Below are 26976 nucleotides of genomic sequence, written 5' to 3'. Positions count from 1 at the left end.
TAAATCGGCTGCCAGCTCCATCACTTTGCAACACAAAACTCTCCCCGTTTCATGTTTCCAGTAACATTCGAAAAAGGTCTCTAACACGGTTTCTTCTGGATCGCACCAGGTCACGGAATGGCACGCAGTTGCTACTATTTTTCGCCCTCACAGCTTACGAATTTCTTCCTATTTGTCCGTAAGCTTCTCTTCTGGGCACTCCACTACAAAGTACAGTATGTGCTTCCGTCCGTCTCTTTTTGGTTTTTCCCTTGCGTGCAACAGGCTGACATGGACGGTGTCGTGAATGCGGATTTAAGCCGTCGGATATCTTATTTCGGTGCGTGAAAGGAGAGCGTGATATTTTTTCCCGCGCTCGCCGTGCTATGAAAGGCGCCCTTGTCCCCTCGGCCGCCACATGGGCGCCCGCGTAAAAACTCGGCCGCCTAACGTGCGTGTGCGATACCGGCAATATTAATAGACCCCTCGTCATCACAGCCAGCTCGCATTGTACGCCCCGACGAACGTGAGTACCGGCTCCGTCACACGCCGTGAGACGACGATTTCTGTATAGCTAGAATAACCTCCTGGACACAGGCCAGCACACGGAAGGATTGTGCGCCTGCTACGCTCAAATAGAAGTTTCCCAACTACATAATAATCGTACACTAACCAACCTGAACAATGTCGTGAAGTAGACATAACGAACAGTACAGCTGTCTTTTCCCCTTTTCTTCTGCTCGGGGCATACAGAGAAAATTTTTAGTTGACAGCATCTGGAGAAGTTGCGTGGCAGGTGTCTTAGCTGTAACTGTTTTGCGAAGATGACTGCTATGAGCCAGTGTACAGCACGGTGTCATGTTTGTATTGATATTGGTGATGAGACAGGGTGAAATCCAGTGCGGCCTCACAGTCTTCTGCGATTCAATGGCATCAGGGGCCATCGTGCTCAAAATCCTTCTCCAGAAAGGTGTGGAATGTAATCTAGGACAATGCACAAAGTATGGTACTCATAAAATTTTACGCCAGCACCTCTCCTCTCCTCGTCAGCCAGATCTTGGCAATAAAATGTCTTCCACCCCCAGGTTTTAAAGCAGCTAACTCCAAGTCTAGTGCCACTGCACAAGTATGTGTTAGAGATATCTGTTACGGAGTTGAGCCACTGCCATATGCACACGTTTAGCCTAAAGTCGGCCTTACAAGGGACGTGCTCCTCCTCGTGAATCACGCCCGGTGTGGTTTCCATCCTGGTTGGTGCACGCTTAGAAACGAGTTGCTTGTGACCGCAGCACTCTCCAGCGGTAGTTGTCCGCTCAAAAATTACACTTTTTTTTAATGAAAATGGACAGGTGTAAAATTGCTACCTCAGCTTTATTAAAACGTACATTTCCTCCGTTGTCATGTACCAGCCGTGATTTTCCGTCTGTAGCAGGCTACACATAAATAAAAACTCCAATACCCATTAACTAGGTACAAGGGAAGTAGAAAAGTCCTGTCAGTAGGTTCAGTTTCTAAAACTTCCATTACAAATAGTGTGATACAAATTTATAACAGTCTCCCGCCGAGATAAAAATTTATTTATCATTCTCAGTTAGAATCTTTCAGAAATAGAGTTACTGGAACCCTCCTAACAGGTTAAAACTGTGTCGGACCATGTTTCGAATCCTGGTTTCGAATCCTGACAGATTAAAACTCTGTGCCCAACTGGTTACCTTTCAGTAAGTTTCATAATGGCGTCTATACCACTGAAGAGTAACAGAATCAGAATAGAAACCACAGTGTAAACATGGCTAAGCAATTTTTCCGACATAGCCTTTCTCTCGGGACTGCTAGTCCGACAACGTAGGGGCAAGAGTTTTTGAGGAGTTTCGAAAGTAGTAGACGGAAACAGCAGGTTGAAAGTTGGGAGTTGGTCGAGGCGTGTATCAAGCAGCTCTGAGTAAAAGATTTATCATGGAAATGTATTCATCAATCGCTCGTAATAAGAATATGTGTGTCCTTCCCAGAAATCTTCTTTCCTTTTCTTACAGCCAGCCTTTATTCAAGTATCCAGGCTGAAAATCATTCACTAAAATTTGCGTCTTGATTTTTATCTTTTCCGTCGTTTATCAAGCCTAGTACTAGTTCGCTTTTCCAAAATTTCACAAATTTTATTTTATTATTTAACTATGTGTCACTTAAGGGAGGGAAGTAGCGTGCACCATCCGTCTATGAATCGTGTAAACTTCGTTCTGTTTGTGTACCGTATTCCCTGTGGTGGTAGTTAGGAACCATCCCAGTACAGGGTGAGTCAAAAAGAAAGAACAAATTTCAGTTGTTTATTAGAATTATGAAAGATAGAAACACATTTCGCACGTCACTGGATAAAGGCAGGTTCGAGGTCTTTTATTCGTACAGACAGTATACCATTTACTCAACATGAGCATCATCTGTTGCTCGAGAAATATCGAAACGGTAATCTGTTTCATTCCATACAAGCATTAGCAGCTGTATCGACAGCTTCAACAATTCGAATTCACATCTCTTGAAACATGTAGCTGCCATAGGCGGGACGAAGACTCTGTCTTTTATGTACCCCAACAGTAAAAAAAAAAAAATAGCAAGGTGTGCGGTCTGGTAATTTGGGAGCCCAAAAGCAACGAACAAGGTCCTGTTCTCCACCTCTTGCAACCCAACGTTGTGGACTGCCGCGCCTCAAGGTGAAAGTGAGGCAGGATGCTGTCATGCATTAAAATCAAATCATTGGAATCTTCGTGAAGTTGAGGAACAACAAATTTTGCAACATGTCCAGGTAGAATATTCCTGTCACAGTTTACACCGAAAAAGTAAAGGTCCATAAACTTTGTGAACAGAAACGATACAAAACACATCCAGTTTCGGCGAGTCTCTTTCATATTCGACGTGTACACCAGTATTTTGTGACCCCCAAATTCTTACATTATGGCGGTTTACTGTAGCCGATGGATGCAATGTCGATTCGTCCGAAAAGATGAGTCGTTCGGTAAAAGTGTCCTCTTCCATATCCAGGAGAACTGAAATGCCAAATTTGTACCTTCTGTTATGGTCGCCGGGAGGCAATTGTTGCAGTAACTGCAACTTGTAATGCTTCATACGCAGGCGTCGTTTCAGAAAATGTCACACCGGTTTTTGAGGAAGCTGAAGTTCCTGGCAGGTCCGTGCCGTAGGCTGCCGAGGGCTACGCGTAAACACATCAGATGTGCGTGGCCGACCAGTGCTCATCCCTTTGCATATGCAACCAACTTCCAAGAATTTTGTATGCTAGTCATTAATCTGCTTGTGCAAAGGCAGTCTCTTGCTGAATCGACGGTGGAATGCACGTTGCACTTGACTTCGCGTAAATTCCAACACACAAACTGATTTCTCTTGTGACGTAATCGGCATGGTGGCTACAAACAAACAACAGCACAGCTGTGTAAAAACTTTGTATCTTTTCTCTATCTACTGACATGCGCAATGTGTTTCTATCTCTTACAGTTTGTCTGTAGTAAACAATTGAAATCAGTTTCTTCTTTTTGTATCACCCGGTATTTGCGTAAACGAGCGTGGAAAACGGCCAGAGGACCGCACCCACGGTCTAAAATGCGCTGCGTCTGCTTCACGCCTCGGTCACGAAAGCTGAAGTGCTGCGCTCTACGCTGTACCAGCAGGTCAAATACGCGTATTGCTACATTATGCATTTTTAAATGTCTGTCTGTGGAAATCGGTGCTTAATCAACCATCTGTATGTTTATCAGTTACGCATAACCACATCACCTTACAGCTGGTTACTTCATACACTGATAAATGGAAATTGTGGTAAGGTCTTATGGGACCAAACTGCTGAGGTCATCGCTCGCTAAGCTTACACACTACTTAATATAACCTAAACTAACTTACGCTAAGGACATCACACACACCCATGCCCGAGGGAGGCATCGAACCTCCGACGGGGGAAGCCGCACACACCGTGACGCCTGAGACCGCTCGGCTACCCCGCGCGCCTACACCGACCCCGACATCAGATGCGCTGCGGACACGTGATGCCCTAACAAAAATGTGTAGGCGGAGCGACGGTATGGGCTGCAAATGGAGAAATAAATTGAGATATCCGACTTTGGCAAAGGGCAGGTTATTATTACGCAGAGCCTGTGAACTAGTATCTAGAAAACGACGAGGCTGTCGTGAGCATCTACGGAAAAAGGTAGGAGGACAGTGAAACTAACACTAGGCAGTAAATGGTTGGACGTCTACGACTCTTCTGCTCTGCAAAGTAGGATAGATGTGTTCTGTGGCATCTCCGACGAAAGGGCACAATGCTGGTGCACGCAGAAATGTTTCGGACCACACCGTTTGTCGTACATTGTTGAACATGGAGCTCCGCGGCAGACCACCCCTCCGTGTTCACATGTTGACCAAGCGACGTCGTCAGTCACCATTGCAGTGCGCACGAGACCATCGGGATTCGATCGTCGATCAATGGAAACGTGTCGACTCTTCGGGTTCTACACTAGATCGATGCTACACTAGGTCGATGGTCGTCTCCACGCACGCCTTCATCGACGTGAAAGGCGGCTCGAAATGTGCAGCGCGCCACGGACGCAGGTTGGTGGGAGCAGTATTATGCTATGGGAGAATTGTCCTGCGCTTTCGTGGGGCCAGTGGCAGTAATCGAAGACATACTGACACCTGCATCCCTTCGTGATTGTTGTATTCCCTGACGACGATGTCATCTTTCAGCAGTAAATATTCCCTGTCTCGGAGCCAGAACCGTGCTACAGTGGTTTGAGGAGGATTATAGTGAACTGACGTTGATGTCTCAGCGACCAAATTCGCCTGATGTAAATTCTATGGAATCCATCTGGGCCTCTATTGGGTGCCATCACCGCGTGCGTAAATCAGCGGCCCGTTATTTACGCTAATTACAAGACCTGTGAGTAGACATACCTTCGTAGACATACCTCCATAAACCTACCAACAAACTGCCGAATCCTGATAGGCAGAATTAGTGATGTGTATCGTTCCCAAGACGGACAAACAAGCCAGTAAGCAGGTGGCCATAATTTTTTGGCTGATCAGTGTACGTGATAAACAATGGTTCCTTTCAAATTGCACGATGGGATGGTGGGCAATGCAAATACCTACATGTAGTGTTGATAACAATCCCCTCCTGTCGGAAACCACATAATTTAAAAAAAATCCGACATGGAATACAGATGAAGCTTTATATACTTAAATATTTTCGACTGATAACAAGTCGAAACATGTGTATTAACAGACAGTTAACAAGTTGAAACATGGGTATTAACAGAAGAAATATGCTCGGAGAAGAAATATCCTCGGAGAAAACACAGTCTTTTTCTTCCCCCATATATTTTTAGATCTCAGCTTTGATAAACGTAAAATTACTACCTATGTGAACGGCTGTTTTAAAAGAGAAACAAGAGAAATTTGTAAACAGCAACAACATGCATCACAGGTGGAGTATATGATCGGGTTTAATGCCTTTTGTTCTCTACGTAAAAATAGGAGACGACAATGACGGCGATCAAGTTCTCTTCGAGGTGTCCAGCGCTTCCCTCTGTGCCGAAAGTATAACGTTACACGGATACGCGTATTTCGGTCACAGTGGGAGAGACGGCCATGTATTGGCAATGTTGCTGAACCACACTAGGGTGCGTCACGACCAGAGCCTTGGAGGCGCCGGTAAGAATATTGCGTTACAGACGACCGACCGCACGGCTTGTAGCGGTCTCCGTCTCAGGTGGCGAGGTGAACAGCCGGCTCGCAGGCAACCTCTAGGCGCCACTGCCACAGCGGTGTCCCCGCAGCCGTGCATGCGCCACCACGACCGAGCCAGCATCCCAGGCCTCTCCATCCCTGCAGGAGATTCTCTCGCAAGTCCACATCACCAATTTTTGCTGTGACCTCTTACATTCGTACCAAATTGTTCCGGGAAACACACTTCAAGACTTTCAGTTAAAAGTGGATGAGCTGACCAGTTGACAATCGCATCGCCTGCGAGCGGCAGGTACACAGGTACACATACACTTATACTGTTAATCATCCATTAGGCTTTTACATATTTGTCTCGGTGTTATTGTCCCAGAATTAAATTAAAAATGGCCCCCATCTCCCAACTGTTACCAATAATTTTGGGAGATTTGCAGTCGGTTGTAGGAGAAATCCTCTCCCAAATACTCCCAACTGGGACTGCCTTTCCCTCACAACCAGCTCGCATGATATTTAGCTGGAAATACCCTGGCTGTACAGTGGCTCAGAACTCGAACAGACCGCGCTACCTTTACAGACAGAAAACGAAAAGTACTAAAAATGTGGATCACGTCTTGTTATTCAACCAACAATGCCAAGACACTAATGCACGTAAATACTGAATCTGCCTAATAAATTTAAAAAAAAAGCAGTTAGACGCCAAACCATTAGCTTATACGATGTCGAGCATAATTTGATTTACAGCAATACGTACGCTGTAGCATTCCAGACGAAATCTGCACATTATGATCAAACAAATATGAAATGCAACCTTTTAAAATTCTCAAGCAGTTTGAAAGCAACACCTTGACATATCTCCGTGGTGGGAAAGTAGTTTCCTTGAGGTTCCATGCATCGGTGGATCCGAACCAACCACTTGGTGAAGGCTCTGCAGTGAGCTACTTTTTGGGGTCCTTGAGACACTCACCATACGCAGACATGGCTGCTCTTGGAGGAGCAACTCGAAGACTGTGGACAGTTCTTCCACTTTGGAGAACAGCAACAAATCGCACGGGGAAAATAAATGGTTCAAATGGCTCTGAGCACTATGGGACTTAACTTCTAAGGTCGTCAGTCCCCTAGAACTTAGAACTACTTAAACCTAACTAACCTAATGACATCACACACATCCATGCCCGACGCAGGATTCGAACCTGCGACCGTAGCGATCGCGCGGTTCCAGACTGTAGCACCTAGAACAGTACGGAGACTCCTCATGCAAAAACATCACGTTCTCTGTGCAGTGAAATAAAGAGTATCTGTGAGGGAGAAAGGTCGTGTGCACAAGGTGATTTCTTGTTCTTAGCCTTGATGCATTCGAAGTGTCTGAACGGACAGAAAGTTACTTTTGTGCTCTTACCCTCCTCAACAAAAGTGATATGGTCACTTGTAGCAAATATTGACCACGCTAGTTCTACTCGTGCTCTTGCTACTCTTACTGGGCTCTTCAGAAAAGACCACAACTCATTAGAGTTGCTTGGTTTCATTACCAATTACGTGCTTAAATACCACTTTTGATTGCTTGAAATCGAATTATTATTTAGAATTTTCTAGCAGAATTTAGCACTAAGACTTTATTATTCAGGGGTTAGAAGGTGCGGTATTCGTGAAATGTAGATCAGTTTAACCCGGGATTTTTCAAATGTCAGGGCGTTATACGCTGCTGCCGATCTGATCGTCAATGCTGTCTCCGACCGTCGAGTATCGAAACATGTGTATGTGAAATAAGTGTATCACTGAAGTGGACCCACACAACACTCACTAAATACGGAAAAGAAATTCGTATTGCAATTTGTTATGTCTTCACATGTTGATTTAAAGAATGATACTATAATTTTCATACGTCTGAGGGACAGCAGATCACAATGAAAACGCTTTTGGAAAGACAGATACAACGCAATAGAGAAACACAGTAATAGTGGCACAGACTGAGAGGCAAAGATCTAAAACTCTTATTCAAATTTTAATACTTCGGAATATACTGTTTACTACAGAGAGGCACAGAAAAAATGACGTCAGGTGTCATTTTTCCTTAAGAGTTAGTAGTAAAAAAAATTTTTTTTTGGGTCATCGATCTTCTGACTAGTTTGATGCGACCCGCCACGAATTCCTCTCCTGTGCCAACCTCTTCATCTCAGAGTACCACTTGCAACCTACATCCTCAATTATTTGCTGGATGTATTCCAATCTACTGTCTTCCTCTACAGTTTTTTCCGTCTACAGCTCCTTCTAGTACCATGGAAGTCATTCCCTGATGCCTTAACAGATGTCTTATCATCCTGTCCCTTCTCCTTGTCAGTGTTTTGCACATATTCCTTTCCTCCCAGATTCTGCGCAGAACCTCCTCATTCTTTACCTTATCAGTCCACCTATTTTTCAACGTTCGTCTGTAGCACCACATTTCAAATGTTTCGATTCTCTTCTGTTCCGGTTTTCCAACGGTCCACGTTTCACTACCATACAATGCTGTCCTCCAAACATACGTTCTCAGAATTTTCTTGGTCAGGAGTGTCCTTTTGCCAGTGCTAGTCTGCTTTTGATGTTCTCCTTCCTCCGTCCCTCTTTGGATTTTTTGCTGCTTAGGTAGCCGAATTCCTTTGCAGCAGATCATGTAATTCTTCTTCACTTTCACTCAGAATAGCAATATCAACCATTCACCTTAAATTTTAATCCCACTCCTGAACCTTTCTTTTATTTCCATCACTGCTTCTTCGATGTACAAATTTAACAGTAGGAGCGAAAGACGACAGCCCTTATTAATCAGATCACTTCGTTCTTGGTTATCCACTCTTATTATTCCCTCTTGGCTCTTGAACATATTGTATATTACCCGTCTCTCTCTATAGCTTACCCCTATTTTTCTCAGGATGTCGAACATCTTGCACCACTTAAATTGCCGAACGCTTTTTTCAGGTCGATAAATCCTATGAATGTGTCTTGAATTTTCTTTAGTCTTAATTCCATTATCAACCGGAACGTCAGAATTGCCTTTCTGGTACGTTTACCTTTCCTGAAACCAAACTGATCGCAATCTAACACACCCTCAATTATCTCTTCCATTCATCTGTAAATTATTCTTGTCAGCAATTAGGATGCATGAGCTGTTAAACTGATGTGCGATAATTCTCGCACTTGTCAGCTCTTGCCGTCTTCGGAATTGTGTGGATGATGCTTTTCCGAAAGTCAGATGGTTCGTCGCCAGTCTCATACATTCTCCACACCAACATGAATAGTCGTTTTGTTGACACTTCCCCCAACTTCTGATGAAATGTTATCTATACATTCTGCTTTATTTGATCTTAAGTCCTCCAAAGCTGTCTTAAATTCTGATTCTAATTCGGAGTCCGCTATCTCTTAGAAATCCACTCCTGTTACTTCTTCTATCACACGAGACAAATCTTCCCCCTCATAGAGGCCTTCAATGTACTCTTTCCACCTATCCGCTCTCTCCTCTGCATTTGACAATGGAATTCCCGTTTCACTCTTAATGTAACCAGCCTTGCTTTTAATTTCGCCGAAGGTCGTTTTGACTTACTGTTGTGACTTGGCAAGACAGCCAAGCCACTATGATTGGTAGCCGAAAGGCACGCGTTAAGCTCACGCAGGCTGGCGTGAGGTCTGGAACATTTAAGGAAGTTAGACTTTAGCAAAAAAGGTCGTAGCTGTTAGAATACTTAACTTTAATCCATAATTGGTGAACATCGGTCTGAAGGTACATGCATCACAAGATAAATAGCAAATGATAATGGCGTCTTGCTAGGTCGTAGCAAATGACGTAGCTGAAGGCTATGCTAACTATCGTCTCGGCAAATGAGAGCGTTATTTGTCAGTGAACCATCTCTAGCAAAGTCGGCTGTACAACTGGGACGAGTGCTAGGACGTCTCTCTAGACCTGCCGTGTGGCGGCGCTCGGTCTGCAATCACTGATAGTGGCGACACGCGGGTCCGTCGTATACTAGTGGACCGCGGCCGGTTTAAAGGCTACCACCTAGCAAGTGTGGTGTCTGGCGGTGGCACCACACTTTCCTATATTCCGAGTCATTCGACAGTAATTTCTTCACTTTTTCATGCAGTCATTTCGCTATAGCTTCCCTGCACTTCCTATTTATTTCAGTCTTCAGCGTCTTATATTTCTGGATTCCTGATTTCCTGAACATTTTTGTACTTCCATCTTTCATCGATCAACTGAAGTAGTTCTTCTCTTATTCACGGCTTCTTCCCAGTTACCTTCTTTGTACCTATGTTTTTTTTTTTCCAACTTCTGTGATTGACCTTTTCCTCTTCAACTGTACTGCCTATTGAGCTATTGCTAATTGCTGCATCTACAAAGAACTTCAAGCATGTCTCGTTGGTCCTTAGTACCTCCGTATCTCACTCCTTTGCATATTGATCCTTCCTGATTAATCTTTTAAACTTCAGCCTACTTTTTATCACTACTATGTTGTGATCTGAGCCTGTATCTCCTCCTGGGTAATCATTACAATCCAGCATCTGATATCGGAATCTCTGTCTGACCATGACGTAATGTAATTTATATCTTCCTCTATCACCCGGCCCTTTCCAAGTATACCTCCTCCTCTTGTGATTCTTGAACAGAGTATTCGCTATTACTAGCTCAAATTCATTACAGAACTCAATTAATCTTTCTCCTCTCTCATTCCTTGTCCCAAGCCCATATTCTCCTGTAAGCTATTCTTCTACTCATTCCCCTACAATCACATTCCAGTCCCCAATGAGTATTAGATTATCATCTCCTTTTACGTACTGCAGTAGCTTTTGAACATCCTCATATACTTGCTGTTGCTCTGGCGTAACCACAAGCGCCGGACCTCTGCAAGAAGTGAATATAAGCGCCGCCCCTGCCAGCCTCGGCCGGACATTAGTGGGCTGTAATCGCAGAGTATCAGCACGGCCTAGCAGATAGTGCTACTATATCAGATTGTAGTGATGCATATCCACTGCTTGTTTCAACATTGTGTATAACAAGAACTCGGATTTATGTTGTATGTCGCCCATGGCTTGCGACACCTTTGTACATTTAAGTATTGTAAATTTGCGTATTTGCAATAAAAACTATTAACATTATTCGGTTGAACTGTTGTATAGCATTCCGAGAACGCAGCATCCCTTAGGCACCCTATACGAGACGCGTGGACAAGACCCAACGCCCGTTATACTATTTGCTGCTGTTGACATTATCATATTCTTATCCGACCAGAAATCCTTGTCTTCTTACCATTTCACTTCACTGACTCCTACTATATCTCGACTGAGCCTTAGCATTTCCCTTTTCAGACTTTCTAGCTTCCCTACCAAATTCAAGCTTCTCACATTCCACGCCCCGACACGTAGAACGTTGTCCTTCGGTTGATTATTCAATCTTTTACTCATGGTCACCTCCCTCTTGGCAGTCCCCTACCAGAGATCCGAATGAGGGACTATTCCGTAATCTTTTGCCAACGGAGAGATCATCATGATGCTTTTTCAATTACAGGCCACATGTCCTGTGGATAAACGTAATGTGTCTTAAATTCAGTGATTTCGATTGCCTTCTGCATTCTCATGCCGCTGACCATTGCTGAGTCTTCCGCCTTTTGGGGCAGTTTCCTACACCAAGGGCAAGAGAGTACCCTGAACCAATGTCTGCATCTCCACCCTCTATGACAAGGCCGTTGGCAAAATGAAAGTGACTTTTTATGGCGGAAGTCTTCGGCCGGCACGGCTGATTATTAATCAAAATCTAAGCGATGGCGGGTTTCGAACGCAAAACCGATGATGCTTTGATTACTAGCCAAAGACACTTTCCCAGAATTCATTAATAAGCAACAACAGGCCAATGGAAACAACGCACATTATTTTCAAAACCGTTAACTTCTCATGGTCGGAGTCCACAGCCACGTAGAACTCTTTTAGGGACCAATTCGCCGTTGACTATCTAAATTATTTATTTCATATTTGCAGTTTCGGCCTTTGGGCCATCTTCAAGGGGTACATTTTAAAATTTTCTGACATGTATATATGTCGGATGTTTTTAAAGTCTGACATATGCTGTAGGAAAATCTACAGTAACACTCCAAAATGACCAAAAGGCCGGAACTGCAATTGCGAAATAAACAATGTATACAGAAAAGGGTGAAGATGATGTTCTTTAAAAAAAATTTCAAGATGTGTTAGAACTGATTAAGTGTGAAATGAAGTAATTAGCATAAACACTTGATTAGAAAAATAAGGTAATATGATAAAAAGAAGGCGTACTTCGTCCACGCAAGTGAAACGAAAGGCCGACGAAAAGTATACTGAAAGAGAACTCAAATAAAAGACGCTACACAAAGCGGAGGGCCGGCCGCGGTGGTCTCGCGGTTCTAGGCGCGCAGTCCGGAACCGCGCGACTGCTACGGTCGCAGGTTCGAATCCTGCCTCGGGCATGGATGTGTGTGATGTCCTTAGGTTAGTTAGGTTTAAGTAGTTCTAAGTTCTAGGGGACTGATGACCACAGCTGTTAAGTCCCATAGTGCTCAGAGCCATTTGAACAAAGCGGAGGCTTACAAAGTTTCACCGAAGTTTAGTGACAAGGCTAAAGAAGAATCTTAAATGGAGGTGATCAACGTTACGAGGATATGGCTGGCTGAAACTTGGTAACGGCACATGGTAAAGCGATAGATTGGGTTTACGAACTTTCTTTTTTCCGCCAAAAGCTCGACACTTTAAAGCTCACTTCGCACCTCTCGTTATCACAACAGATAATATATATGGGTATTTATTTAGAAGCAGCGAGATAAAAACGGAACCGTTTCTACCGACCTAACTTTCCTGTGGTTACTTCAACAAGGTCACACTATTCTGCTCATTATATTCCGTTCGCTCTTGTGAGGGACGGGGGAGAAGTTTGGGTCTCAGGTTTCATATCTCCGGCGTGTGTGTAGGCAGACAGCGTAATTACGTGTGGGGTCACGAGGGGAGCACACACGAGGGGCCGTGGGAACTGCTCGACTGCAGGCTCGGCCCCCCAGCGTGTACCGACCCATCGCACGTGCTGCAGCGACGAGCGTTGACAGGTGAAAACAGAGCCATCTGCAGTTCGTGACCTTTCCCTTCATCTCTCTTCTGACTGGTTTGATGCGACCCGCCACGACTTCCTCTGATGTGCCACTTCTTCAGCTCACAGTAGCAACTACACCTAGCGTCCGTGATTATTTTTTGGATGTATTCCAATCTTTGTCTTCCCCTAACTCTCCAGCACCCCCTATTCCGATGAAGTTACTCTCTGATATCTTCATACATGTCCTACCACCTTGACCCTTCTTCTGGTCAACATTTTCCACGTATTCCTTTCCCCAATAATTCCGCGGATGACCTCCTCAGATTTAACACTGTACGTAATATTCAAAATTCTTCTATATCACCACGTCTCAAAAGCTTCGGTTCTCGTCTTTTCCGGTTTACCATATTCCATGAGAGACTCCAAACATACATTATCACGATTTCTTATTCAAATTAAGGCCTATGTATGACACTAGTATACTCCTCTCAGCGAGTAATGCGCTCTTCGCCTATGCAAGTCTGCTTGTTATATCCTCCTTGCTTCGTCAGTTATTCGTTATTTTGATTCCAAAGTAGCAGCACTCCTTCACTTTGGTTACTTGGTGGTCTCCAATTTCGATATTAATTTTATCGCTAATTTCATTTCTGCTACGCATAACGTTTGTCTCTCTCCGGTTCAATCTACGTTTTGAGCTCAATATCTATTTATACCACTCAATAGGTCCTGCATTTCTTCTTCATTTTCAATGAGGACTGCAACGTCATTGACATCCATTCACAATGAATTTTAATCTCACATCTAAACTTTCCTTTGATTTTCGTCACTGCATCTTCGACATGTAGACTGCACAGTAGTGGAGAAAGACCACAATCTTGCCTTACATCATTTTTAATCCGTGCACTTCGTTCTACGTCTTCCATTTGTCATACCTTGGATAAAAGTAGATATTATTTTGTGAGCAGCAGGATTACTTGCTTATAAACTGAGAGAGGGGGGTAAAAAAACCATACAAATAATCCAGAACGAGATTTTCCCTCTGCAGCCGAGTGTGCGCTGATATGAAACTTCCTGGCAGATTAAAACTGTGTGCCGGACCGAGACTCGAACTTTGGACCTTTGCCTTTCGCGGGCAAGTGCTCTGTCTCTTTCTCTTACACCAAAGCTCTGCAGTGGATAGAACTACCATCTTATCTTCATTCTGAGCTCAACAGCTCTCTTATTATTGTGGTTTACTTACTCAGGCAAGTAAATGTAAAATTGCAGCATGCAAAATGGAAACCAAACATTATCGTCACGGTTGCGATGTTAGTTGACAGTAAGTGAACAATTTGTGCATTTTGTGTACAGTGGCAGTTGTTACGAAACGGATGAACAGTTTACCACTATCTTTTCACATAACGAAATAACTTGTTTGAAATAACCCATAAACATAATAGTTTCGCAAAGTAGGAATACACTGACCCCACGCTGCTCTGTTTTTAATAACAAGTCTTATATTCCGGAAGATAGAGGCTCTAATCTCCATTCAGCCATCGTGATTGAGGATTTCCATGGTTTCCCTAAATTACTTCAGATAAATGAGGGGATGGTTCCCAATGTAGGGCCACGGCCGACTACCTATCCCATCGTTGTCAAACTAGACATGTAAGTAGGCAAATGTCAGAATACAGGGTGTTAATTTATACTGAAGACATTGAAATATCTGGATAACTACACATAGGAGCAAAAAAAGTTATAATTCCAATTTGTTTGTCTCGGAGGGGGACGTCCAACGATACCACACTCGACCCGTCACACCATCCCATGAGTGGGTGGCGGCGTAGGGTGGAGAGCAGCTTTGAATTCTTCAATGGAAATCCCCGTTTTTTATTGCAGATCACGAGTATACAGCAAAATCTACATACGTTCTGTCTGAAGCATTTCCTTCCTTTCGCCACAAATGGCGCTGTAATCGGATAAATAGAAATTGGTACACAACCGTAATTTACGACATGCTACTCAATGGCTCTTGAATATCCAGTGGCACGTGGGACCCCACTTCTATGGTCCGAGGGTAGGACAGGCCAGTATTTCATAACTTCTAATTGGAAATCCCGTTCGCAACGTTTTATTGCTCTGACATGTCGAACTGCGGACTACTCGACGCGCCACCGTGGCCGTGGCTTGAGGCGAACACTGCTCTACTTCTAAAATGAGAGTAATTGTTCAAACGTAGTACCGCCAGCTTCAAAACACTTAATGATCCGATTTTCAAATGATCGTACACAGGACAGAAGCATATCTGCGGGAAGGCCAGCACAGGCGTTTCTGATGGGCTCGGCCAAGTCTCCACGACCTGTTGGCACCTGCTAGTACACCTTACCTTTCAATATGCCCACAGAAAGAGATCTGGCGACGTCGAATCCGGCGACCTAGTGGGCCAATTAATAATAGGGCCACTTCTGCCAATTTACTGACACAGTATAATACTTCCCGTGTTTTAATGGCGTAATGTGCTGGGCAACCGTCATGCCGAAACTACGTACGTTGTCGAACGTCTAAGGCAACATCCTGCAGTAGTACCGTCAGTTCCCTTTCCAAAAACGTTCGACACTTGCGTCCATTCAACGTGCTGTCGATATAATACGGACCAATGATTTGTTCCTCACGATGCCACACCATACGTCTAACCTACCAAAGACTTTGATGGTCATTTTGTCGTAGCCAGTGGGGATTGTCTACATTCCAGTAATGATGCACGTTGTGCCGCTTTAATGCTACCATGGTTTGTAAATGTAGACTCATCGGAAAATACTACCTCGGCAATGAACGTGAGAGTCATTTGCATTTGTTAACATGTCTATTCACAAAACACTATCCAGTAATGAAAATCGGCGTCATGAAGTTCTTGAAGCAGTGACACCTGGTATGGATGATTTTGTATTGTATTGCACTGTACTGCATTGAACTGGGGACCTACAAACGATGGAGAGGCTTCGTCCGCGCCGTAGCCCTCAGTGGTTCACAACACCTCAACAGGCTACAGCAGTCCACTCACCGCACCACCGCCCCACACCGAACCCAGGGCTATTGCGCGGTTCGGCCCCCAGTGGACCCCCTCTTTGCCCCTCCCTTCCCCAGCCCGACCCGGGAACGTCTCACACCAGACGAGTGTAATTGGATGTCTCTATAGGCCCCCTGGCTCAGCAGCTGTTGTGGCTGAGCACCTGAAGGATAATTTGGAAAATATTTCGAGTAGATTTCCCCACCATGTTATAGTTCTGGGTGGAGATTTTAATTTGCCGGATATAGACTGGGAGACTCAGACGTTCATAACGGGTGGCAGGGACAAAGAATCCAGTGAAATTTTTTTAAGTGCTTTATCTGAAAACTACCTTGAGCAGTTAAACAGAGAACCGACTCGTGGCGATAACGTATTAGACCTTCTGGTGACAAACAGACCCGAACTATTTGAAAAAGTTAACGCAGAACAGGGAATCAGCGATCATAAAGCGGTTACGACATCGATGAATTCAGCCGTAAATAGGAATATTAAAAAGGGTAGGAAGGTTTTTCTGTTTAGAAAAAGTGACAAAAAGCAGATTTCAGAGTACCTGTTGGCTCAACACAAAAGTTTTGTCTCAAGTACTGATAGTGTTGAGGATCAGTGGACAAAGTTCAAAACCATCGTACAATATGCGTTAGATGAGTATGTGCCAAGCAAGATCGTAAGAGATGGAAAAGAGCCACCGTGGTTCAACAACCGAGTTAGAAAACTGCTGCGGAAGCAAAGGGAACTTCACAGCAAACATAAACATAGCCAAAGCCTTGCAGACAAACAAAAATTACGCGAAGCGAAATGTAGTGTGAAGAGAGCTATGCGAGAGGCGTTCAATGAATTCGAAAGTAAAGTTCTATGTACTGACTTGGCAGAAAATCCTAAGAAATTTTGGTCTTATGTCAAAGCGGTAGGTGGATCAAAACAAAATGTCCAGACACTCTGTGACCAAAATGGTACTGAAACAGAGGATGACAGACTAAAGGCCGAAATACTAAATGTATTTTTCCAAAGTTGTTTCACAGAGGAAGATTGCACTGTAGTTCCTTCTCTAGATTGTCGCACAGATGACAAAATGGTAGATATCGAAATAGACGACAGAGGGATAGAGAAACAATTAAAATCGCTCAAAAGAGGAAAGGCCTCTGGACCTGATGGGATACCAGTTCGATTTTACACAGAGTACGCGAAGGAACTTGCCCCCCTTCTTGCAGCGGTGTACCGTAGGTCTCTAGAAGAGCGTAGCGTTCCAAAGGATTGGAAAAGGGCACAGGTCATCCCCGTTTTCAAGAAGGGACGTCGAACAGATGTGCAGAACTATAGACCTATATCTCTAACGTCGATCAGTTGTAGAATTTTGGAACACGTATTGTGTTCGAGTATAATGACTTTTCTGGAGACTAGAAATCTACTCTGTAGGAATCAGCATGGGTTTCGAAAAAGACGGTCATGTGAAACCCAGCTCGCGCTATTCGTCCACGAGACTCAGAGGGCCATAGACACGGGTTCACAGGTAGATGCCGTGTTTCTTGACTTCCGCAAGGCGTTCGATACAGTTCCCCACAGTCGTTTATTGAACAAAGTAAGAGCATATGGACTATCAGACCAATTGTGTGATTGGATTGAGGAGTTCCTAGATAACAGGATGCAGCATGTTATTCTCAATGGAGAGAAGTCTTCCGAAGTAAGAGTAATTTCAGGTGTGCCGCAGGGGAGTGTCATAGGACCGTTGCTATTCACAATATACATAAATGACCTGGTGGATGACATCGGAAGTTCACTGAGGCTTTTTGCAGATGATGCTGTGGTGTATCGAGAGGTTGTAACAATGGAAAATTGTACTGAAATGCAGGAGGATCTGCAGCGAATTGACGCATGGTGCAGGGAATGGCAACTGAATCTCAATGTAGACAAGTGTAATGTGCTGCGAATACACAGAAAGATAGATCCTTTATCATTTAGCTACAAAATAGCAGGTCAGCAACTGGAAGCAGTTAATACCATAAATTATCTGGGAGTACGCATTAGGAGTGATTTAAAATGGAATGATCATATAATGTTGATTGCCGGTAAAGCAGATGCCAGACTGAGATTCATTGGAAGAATCCTAAGGAAATGCAATCCGAAAACAAAGGAAGTAGGTTACAGTACGTTTGTTCGCCCACTGCTTGAATACTGCTCAGCAGTGTGGGATCCGTACCAGATAGGGTTGATACAAGACATAGAGAAGATCCAACGGAGAGCAGCGCGCTTCGTTACAGGATCATTTAGTAATCGCGAAAGCGTTACGGAGATGATAGATAAACTCCAGTGGAAGACTCTGCAGGAGAGACGCTCAGTAGCTCGGTACGGGCTTTTGTCAAAGTTTCGAGAACATACCTTCACCGAAGAGTCAAGCAGTATATTGCTCCCTCCTACGTATATCTCGCGAAGAGACCATGAGGATAAAATCAGAGAGATTAGAGCCCACACAGAGGCATACCGACAATCCTTCTTTCCACGAACAATACGAGACTGGAATTGAAGGGAGAACCGATAGAGGTACTGAAGGTACCCTCCGCCACACACCGTCAGGTGGCTTGCGGAGTATGGATGTAGATGTAGATGTAACCCCTAATGTTCGCGTGGTGTACGCGTACGTGAAGACAGTGTTAGCGCAGCAATCGCCGATATAGTGCAACTGAGGCGGAATAAGGGGAACCAGCCCGCATTCGCCGAGGCAGATGGAAAACCGCCTTAAAAACCATCCACAGACGGGCCGGCACACCGGACAACGACACTAATCCGCGGGACGGATTCGTGCCGAGGACCGGAACGCCTTCCCGCCCGCAACGCGGTGCGTTAGACCGCACGGCTAACCGGGCGGGCTATGGATGATACTTATGAAGATGCACTATTGTAACAATACTCCCTACGGACATACCGGAATTGTGATATAATTGCCTGGTGCTTATCCATGGTTTGTGGTGCACCGCCGCTATTACAGCTGTTTCATTAGCTTCACCTGTAACACGTTTTCTTCGTTTCTTCTTCCCGGTCTGTACGCTGCCATCAGACATAAAGGCGTTCACAACGTAAGAACGAGCGAGAGCGAGCTTTCTCTGGAAAACGATCGGCATTCAAGACAACGGCAGCCTCAACATTTCTCATACATTCTCCGTAAATCAGGATCGTTTCAATTTTTTTCTTCTGTGGTTGCAACATTCGACGTTCACTTGAACGTCTGTTCTCGAAATAATAGGTAGGTGCGCAGGCTATAAGCACTGCGCAAGTATTGTAATGTTTAGAGCCGCTACCTGTTGTACGTTCCTCGGTACGCGAGCTCCGGACGCAGTGTGCTTTCTGTTATGATACGTCGTAGCTTGTTAGACGGCCGCGCTGGCCCGTCGAGTAGTCTCCTGTTCGATATGTCGGAGGAATGCAACGTTGCGAATGGGGTTTCCAATTAGAAGCTATGAAATAATGGCCTGTCCTACCCTCGGACCATAGAAGTGGGGTTCCACATGCCGTTGGATTCAACGGCCATTGAGCAGAATGTCGTAAATTACGATTGTGTGCCCATTTCTATTGCTCCGATTACAGTGGCATCTGTGGCGAAACGAAGAAAATGTTTCAAATAACGTATGTAGATCTTGCCGTAGACTCGTAATCTGCAATAAAAGACGGGGATTCCCAATGAAGAATTCAAAGTTGGCCCACCACCACACAAGCACGGGATGGTGTGTCGAGTCGAGTGTGGTATCGTTGGACGTCCCCCTCCGAGACAAACAAATTGAAATTGTAACTTTTTTTGATCCGATCTGTAGTTTTCGAGATATTTCAGTGTCTTCATTTAAAATGAACACCTTTTATATAAATTACGTATTTTTCTACACTGAAATACCACAACAATCCAATATCCTTACATAAAGGTTCTAAAGACGATAATAGTGACGTCTTGGTTCTTTATACAAGCGCTCTCAATCACTTGATATATCGTAGCATGTTTCCACGAAATTTTATGGCTTAAATGTTAACCTATTTACATAGTTAAATAAGTTTTTCTAAGCGCATTCCCATTCGTCATTCGCTGGTATCTAATAATTTCATACAAACTGTGGAATTTGGCAATTCCTCTTCAAAATAAAAAAAACGTAGGACAAAGAAAGAGTTGTATCTCCGTAGTTCTGGCTCATAAAATTGAGCGTACAAACTGATTTTCAAACACTTCCCGATTGTAACTGCAGGAGCGGTATGCAGGCTGAAAGGTCGCTCAATGGTAACGTGCCAGACAACAAATCCAAACGTCTCGGGTTCTTTTCCCGTTCAGTTCTAAGACTTTTATCTATCACCTATCACTTCTCTCACTCCTGACAATGACAGTTGATGTGAAAAATGTGTAGTTTTATCGTGGTTCGCGATCCACGTTAAACTGTAGGTGCCGCTACAACTAGCTGCGTGGGTCAGTTCAAACGTCGGAGGAAGGCAATAAATAGCACATCACCTACAACAGGACCATGCATAGTAAAGCGCTTTGGTGTTCAAAACAATATTCGGCTTGATGACAGATTTACTTTTTTAGGTGAATTCTAGCTTTATTGCTTTGACGAGATCAACGACTACGTATGTTGTACCGAAGTTAGTGCCTGGGAGGTATTATGACAAATGAGAGTAAGAATTTTGTATTGCAACTACATTATTTTATCATAAGCTATAAACTGATGAACCAGAAGACTATGACTACTGACCACCGCGAAACTGAATGCCGCCTGGTAGCATAGTGAACACGTGAAGCGATAACATGAGCATAGACGAATCTGGAATCTTTCTAGCGACGATACAGGCCGCAAATGGGGAAATCCTCTGACATAAACGACTTCGAGAAAGGTCTGATCTTTATGGTCTGGTCCCTAGGAACATGCATCTCAGACTGCGAAGCAGGTTGGCAGTTCACGTGATACGCAGTGAACATATATGCGAAGTTGATGAAGTGTGTTAAAACTAGGAATAGGCGACAAAGTGTTGGAGGTCAACGCCTCAGCGAACATTGATGAAAAAGTGGCTCTGCAGCAGACCAGTGCGTGTTCCCATGTTGATCCTACGACGTCGTCAGCTACGATTGCTATGGCCAGGGGATAATCGAGATGGGGCCGTGGACAACGGAAACGTGACGTCTGGTTGGATGAATCGCGCTACACCAGGTCGATGTGCCATCATCCCGGCGAACAGCTGTTCCAAACATGTGGTGCCGCGTGCATAAGCAGTGATGGCGGTGTTATGTGTGCTATGGGGGACATACACGTGGACCACCATCTGACCTTAGATAGTAATCGAAGGTACCACAACAGCTGTGGACTACGTGAACATTATTACTGCGACCCAACTACATCCTTTTGTTTTTGACGTCTTCCCCTAAGACGATGGCATCTTCCAGCAGGATAACTGTCCCTGTCACGAGCTCAGAATCGTCTGCAGTGGCTTGCAGAGCTTGATAATAAGCCCACGTTGACGTTCTGGCCAATTCACCTAATCTGAACTCGATGGATCGCCTCTGTCATGCTATTGGGCACCAGCTCAGTGCCCACAAACCACCGGCCTCTAATTTACGAGAATTGCGTGACATTTTGGCAGACTCCGCTGTTCCACACCTACCGAAAACCACCGAGGAGTTGTCTAATCTATGTCACGCTGAATCGCTGCTGTATTGCATCCAAAAAAGTTGAGCAGGTGGTCATAGTCTTAAGGTTTGTCAGTGAATTTTCGATAGCATTAAATAGAAAAGAAATGTCCTGTAGAACTTCTTTGTTCCCTGATTAAACACAATTTAATGGAATATCTTGTTCATAGCGACGACCGTCGTAGATGTAGCCACCCTTTTCTCTCCAACGAATAACCAGTATGCCGTCTTTTTGTTGCAGGCCCAACGTATGTCGGTCGCGCTATAGCTACTGCTGTCCGGGTTGGAAGCTCAAGCCGGGTACTGCTCTCTGCATCATACGTAAGTACCGCCGCACTAGCAGAAATATATGAGGCACTGTTTCAAAGAGTGAAAAACTAGCAACTACAAAGCTCGCACTTGACAGTAGTCTCAGAGTTTACAGGCAGGCTACTTAAATGACAACACAGATAACGATAGTCTTGGCTATGAGCTCCTTTACAATGTTTCCTAAACCAGCAAACAATGAGTTTCCAATCTGCACTCTCCTCAGAACTTTCAAGAATGAATAAGCCATACCTCTTCGAATTATCATCTCATTTGCTTTATGAGTCCAATTTTCGGTAAGTATTGGATAAGGAGGATTTTGCCTGCTACGGTTGCACCTCCATGTATTGCCAATAAGGTGCTAATAAGGGCTTTAGTAAAATACTCCAGCTACTTTTCAAGAGAAAGCCCGACGCTCTGATCGAATCCCTCTCCTATCGTGGACCTCACGAGCTGTGTAAAATGCGTCATTTGCATAAATACCACCTATTTTCCCCAAAGGTTCTCTGAAATTCGCAACATCCTCTGAAGAGGCAATGGAGGATATATTAAGTGTCGGAGAGGTGAGGTGGGGAGGGATGGGGAATCAGAAACACTGCAGTCGTTGTCGTAATACGGAAACGCAGCAACTTATCTGACGTCCAAAATGGCATCATCATTGGCTTTCTGGCCAAGGGTTGAAGCACTTCCGAAACGGCTAAGTTTTTAAACTGATCGCATATCACCATGATTAAACCGTACTGTGCATGGAAACATGGCACTACCCAAAACCGGCACTGAGGCAACTGTGGTGTGCCACAGGCCACAGATGACAGGCGACAATGACAGCTGTAGGGACGAATAGAGCTGCAACCGTTGAGCAACTGACCGCCCAGATGAACCACGGAGCCACCAATAGTGTCTCTTCAAAGACGGTTCGATAAACGTTGCTGCATATGCGTCTCCACAGCAGGTGCCTGTTTCAAGCACTCGTGCTATCACTGGCAACGAAGGCTAAAATCTGCACGTGGGTACTGCACTGGACGTCCAATGTGCTGCGGCGGGTGGCCTTTTCAGATGAATCACGGTTTACGCTACGTCGGACAGACGGCTGTCGGCGTGTACTGCGTGACATATCTGACAGCAAACACGCTGCAACAATCGTCAGAAGGTACTTGATTTCGTCATTCTGGATGGTACAATGGATCAGCACAAGTATGCATCTATCCTTTTGTTTTCCTCAACACTACGACGTCTACCAGCAGGATAATGCGATGTGTCACACAGTTTTCAGTGTGTGTGGTTGGATCCGAGAGCACCAGGATTAGTTTACTGCACTGACCTAATCATCAAACTCCCCGTATTTAGACCCAACCAAGACTCTGTGGGACCACAACGATCAAGCTGTTCATGCAATCGATCCATTGGGAAACGGCTCCACATCATTGTGGGTACCTTCGAGAATCTCACTGACTTTCGTCCTCCAGGTCCTGCAGCGGTCTGCACCGCAAAAGTGGTTATTCAGATTTTTGACAGGTGGTCGCATTAATGTGACTGGGCAGCGTATACGGCCTCTGAGCAAAACACTTCTATTTCTCAAGAGCTCACATACTCATATATGACCTGTGGATGCAATGTTTCTGCTTTTCAAGTGCTGCCGCCGCTCCAGATACGCCTGACTTAGCGTGGACGACATCTCTGATATGCCGGGCCACATCCTCTGTGCAGACGCCGTGATGGCTCCTTATCCTCTGTCTCCCAAGGGAGGAAGGAGGTTGGGTGGTCACTGTCCACCCAAGATGACTCTGTCATCTCTTGCCAGTGGAGGGGGATGGGGTGGCGGGGGGGGGGGGGGGGGGGGGGGAAGGGATGCTACATCTGTGGCGATGCACCTCCAAGACAGCAGCCAGTCAAACACATAATCCTGTGGGTGGGCAAGAGCCTAGCACGATTCTCTAAAGCCAGCTTACAAGTCCATCACCAACCAGTGCTTGCCTCGCGTGGTAGTAAATATTCCAGGCAGCAACCAAACAGGCTGCATTGTTGTCCACAGAATGGTGAGCAGCCCCTACAACAAGCGCCCGGCTCTCTGAGAGTAGTGTGTGCATCCACGACCATGGCACTGCTGTCATGGGCACTATTTCATCTCCACGTGCCACATGCCCACAAGTAGGTCGCACCGCATCCCTGCTCCACGAGCAAGTTTATATCAGTGCATAATCATGGGCCGGCCGGGGTGGCCGAGTGGTTCTAGGCGCCACAATCTGGAACCGCGCGACCGCTACGGTTGCAGGTTCGAATCCTGCCTCGCGCATGGATGTGTGTGGTGTCCTTAGGTTAGTTAGGTTTAAGTATTCTAAGTTCTAGGGGACTGATGACCTTAGAAGTTAAGTCCCATAGTGCTCAGAGCCATTTGAACCATAATCATGGAATGGCAGTTCTCATCGAGCTCTCCATGATCTCTACTGCTACTGCAGTCCATCTATCATACTCTCTCCTGGAACCTCCAGCGGCCTTGAAACTTGGTTTATAAAATCTCTGCCTGATTGTCATGTAGTCTACACGAAACCGTCTTCAGTAAACAGGACCCTTTCATGCATACGACCTTCTTTCTTACTTCCGGGTGTTCAACCGCATTGTTGTTTCCATTTTATGCACAATATATCGATTATCGTCCCAGTCTCAATCTTCTTGTGCTGCTCGTTGTGTTGCCACGTGTAAAACAACTCGCCCAAATATCAGAAAGTACACCGTTAACAAGTCACACCTTTCTTCATTGATTCTTAAACTAAATGTCTGCAAAGTTTAGATTGTATGCTTTATGCAAAATTCTACCAGCCGGCTTCATCTTTCCTTTATTTATCGCAGTCGATGTTCTCTTATTGTTTTTCCTTCTCTTCCTTTTCTTTACTGTCGACTGCCAGTCATCTAACATCATTAAATTTTCTTCTCCCTTAAGATACGAAACAATTCGTCTTACCTCATCACACAGATTTTAAATCTCTTTATTATTTGTCGTTCTAGTGGGCCTATGTATCTGTATTACTAAGGTAGATCGTGGTTCAAAAATGGCTCGGAGCACTATGGGACTTAACATCTATGGTCATCAGTCCCCTAGAACTTAGAACTACTTAAACCTAACTAACCTAAGGACAGCACACAACACCCAGCCATCACGAGGCAGAGAAAATCCCTGACCCCGCCGGGAATCGAACCCGGGAACCCGGGCGTGGGAAGCGAGAACGCTACCGCACGACCACGAGATGCGGGCTAGATCGTGGTTTTGTGTCTGTCTCGTCTATGATTATCCGTCCATTGTGTTGTCCATAACAGTTTAGCTGCGTTCCTGTTTTCCTGTTTGTTGTTAGGTATCTTCCGGAATTACTCCTATTACAGTTCGATAATACGTTACAGCCACTCCGTACTTCCTGTGACCCAATTCCAATAATTTTCACTAAATCTGACATCTATTTCTGAAATCTATGACATGCGTACACGGTTATGGGTTCCAACATTCCAGACCGAGCGAGGTGGCGCAATGGTTAGCACACTGGATTCGCATTCGGGAGGACGACGGTTCAGTCCCGCGTACCACCCTGATTTAGGTTTTCCGTGATTTCCCTAAATCGCTCCAGGCAAATGCCGGGATGGCTCCTTTCAAAGGGCACGGCCGACTTCCTTCCCCATCCTTCCCTAATCCAATGAGACCGATGACCTCGCTGTCTGGTCTCCTCCCCCAAAACAATCCAACCCAACCTCCAACATTCCATGCTCAGGAACATACAACGTAGCTTACGGCTGCCATACGTCATCATCATTAAGCTAAACAGTAGAGCTGAATGTCCTCGCTAAATGGAAGGCCTGTAGTTTCCCTCTATTTTCAGCCGTTCGCAATATTATCGCAGCAAGTCCATGTTAGTTAATACAGTATTACAAGTCTAGATCAGTTAATGATCCATACGGCAGCCCATGTAACTACTGAAAAGGCTGCTGCCCGTATAGGAACCACTTGCTAGTCTGTTTCTCCACAGATTCGAACACCCCCTCCAATAACGTTTCATCTAGGGTTCGACTATCTATATCGTTGACGCACACAAGCCTCCCCACTGCGATAAGGTCCATGGTACGCACGATGTGAGCATTAAATACCAGCAGTTAAATTTTTCGTTGAAGACTCTGATTTAAGCATCCAAACACTGGACGAATATGTGAAAATACCAAATACTCAGATTTTCTTCTGTACAAGATGGAGATAAATGGATATTTCATGAACTTTCACGATACGAAATTCCGCACTTTCCTTCTGACACAGGAACATCTTGCATACGAATGGAAAATATCAACGATACTCTATTGTTACAAATTGTCAAATATAATTACCAACAGGACGCTATTCGATTAGTGAGGATTGAAACTGAAAATGGTAAAACACATTGAACTTTGTATTCGGTAAAGCCTAAGCCTTCAGAAAATAAATGTCAAAATATTTGGCTAAATTTAATAGTTGAAAGACGGAAAAAGCTAGATTACGTACTTGTTAGTATCAGTGCCACTAAAAAACAACTTAAGTCTCTAAACATCACTGAAGTGCGAGAACCTCTGAAATTTCATCCGATTAAATACGTAATTCACATCTTCTGCGACAGTTTATGGCAATTCGGTTGCAAAACCGTCCTGATTATATCCCCTCTTTACCCTAGATCTCTTTCGCCGGAAACTCTCTTTAATGTTTAAAAGGAAGCACGACTTAGTTCAGTCTACCAAAAAGAAATCAGAAATGACTCCTTACATAATCTGCATTTAACTGCTGCAAAATCCTAGAACATGTAGAATTTTAATCTCACCGCAGTGACCTACTTTGAATAAAATTATTTTTCCATAACAACCATTGTGGATTCCGAAACCTTTAATCGTGCGAAATTAAATTTGTGCTGTTAGCGAATGATAGCATAAAAATCGTGGCTCGAAGTAACGGGATGTATTTTGTTCCCCAGCTTTCGAAGACCTTTCGAGGCACTACAATATCGATCGCTACAAACGAATATACATTTATACAAAATACTTCTTTGTGTTAACTGTTTGACTGAGCATGTATTAACACCCAGGATGCACAGCGTTCTCCGAGATAGAGAGTTTTTAACAGACAAAGAGGTAACAATGGAAGTACATCATGAAAGTGCGGCAGGGCTGCCGCTGTTGGCATAACAC

At 44.6% G+C, this 26976-nt stretch overlaps 1 long non-coding RNA gene across 1 annotated transcript in view; it reads left to right on the top strand.

Moving 5' to 3' along the window:
- The window catches only part of LOC126094445 (uncharacterized), a 183888-nt gene that overhangs the window by 138951 nt on the left and 17961 nt on the right, over positions 1–26976 (top strand). The window contains exon 2 of the long non-coding RNA XR_007521838.1: positions 21725–21804. This is a non-coding gene — a long non-coding RNA (uncharacterized LOC126094445). The remainder of the gene's footprint in view (positions 1–21724; positions 21805–26976) is intronic.

Source organism: Schistocerca cancellata, chromosome 8 (assembly GCF_023864275.1).
Source record: "Schistocerca cancellata isolate TAMUIC-IGC-003103 chromosome 8, iqSchCanc2.1, whole genome shotgun sequence".
Classification (NCBI taxonomy): domain Eukaryota; kingdom Metazoa; phylum Arthropoda; class Insecta; order Orthoptera; family Acrididae; genus Schistocerca; species Schistocerca cancellata.
The sequence above is the reverse complement of the archived record's forward strand: the minus strand, read 5'-3'. Positions and strand labels throughout refer to the sequence as shown.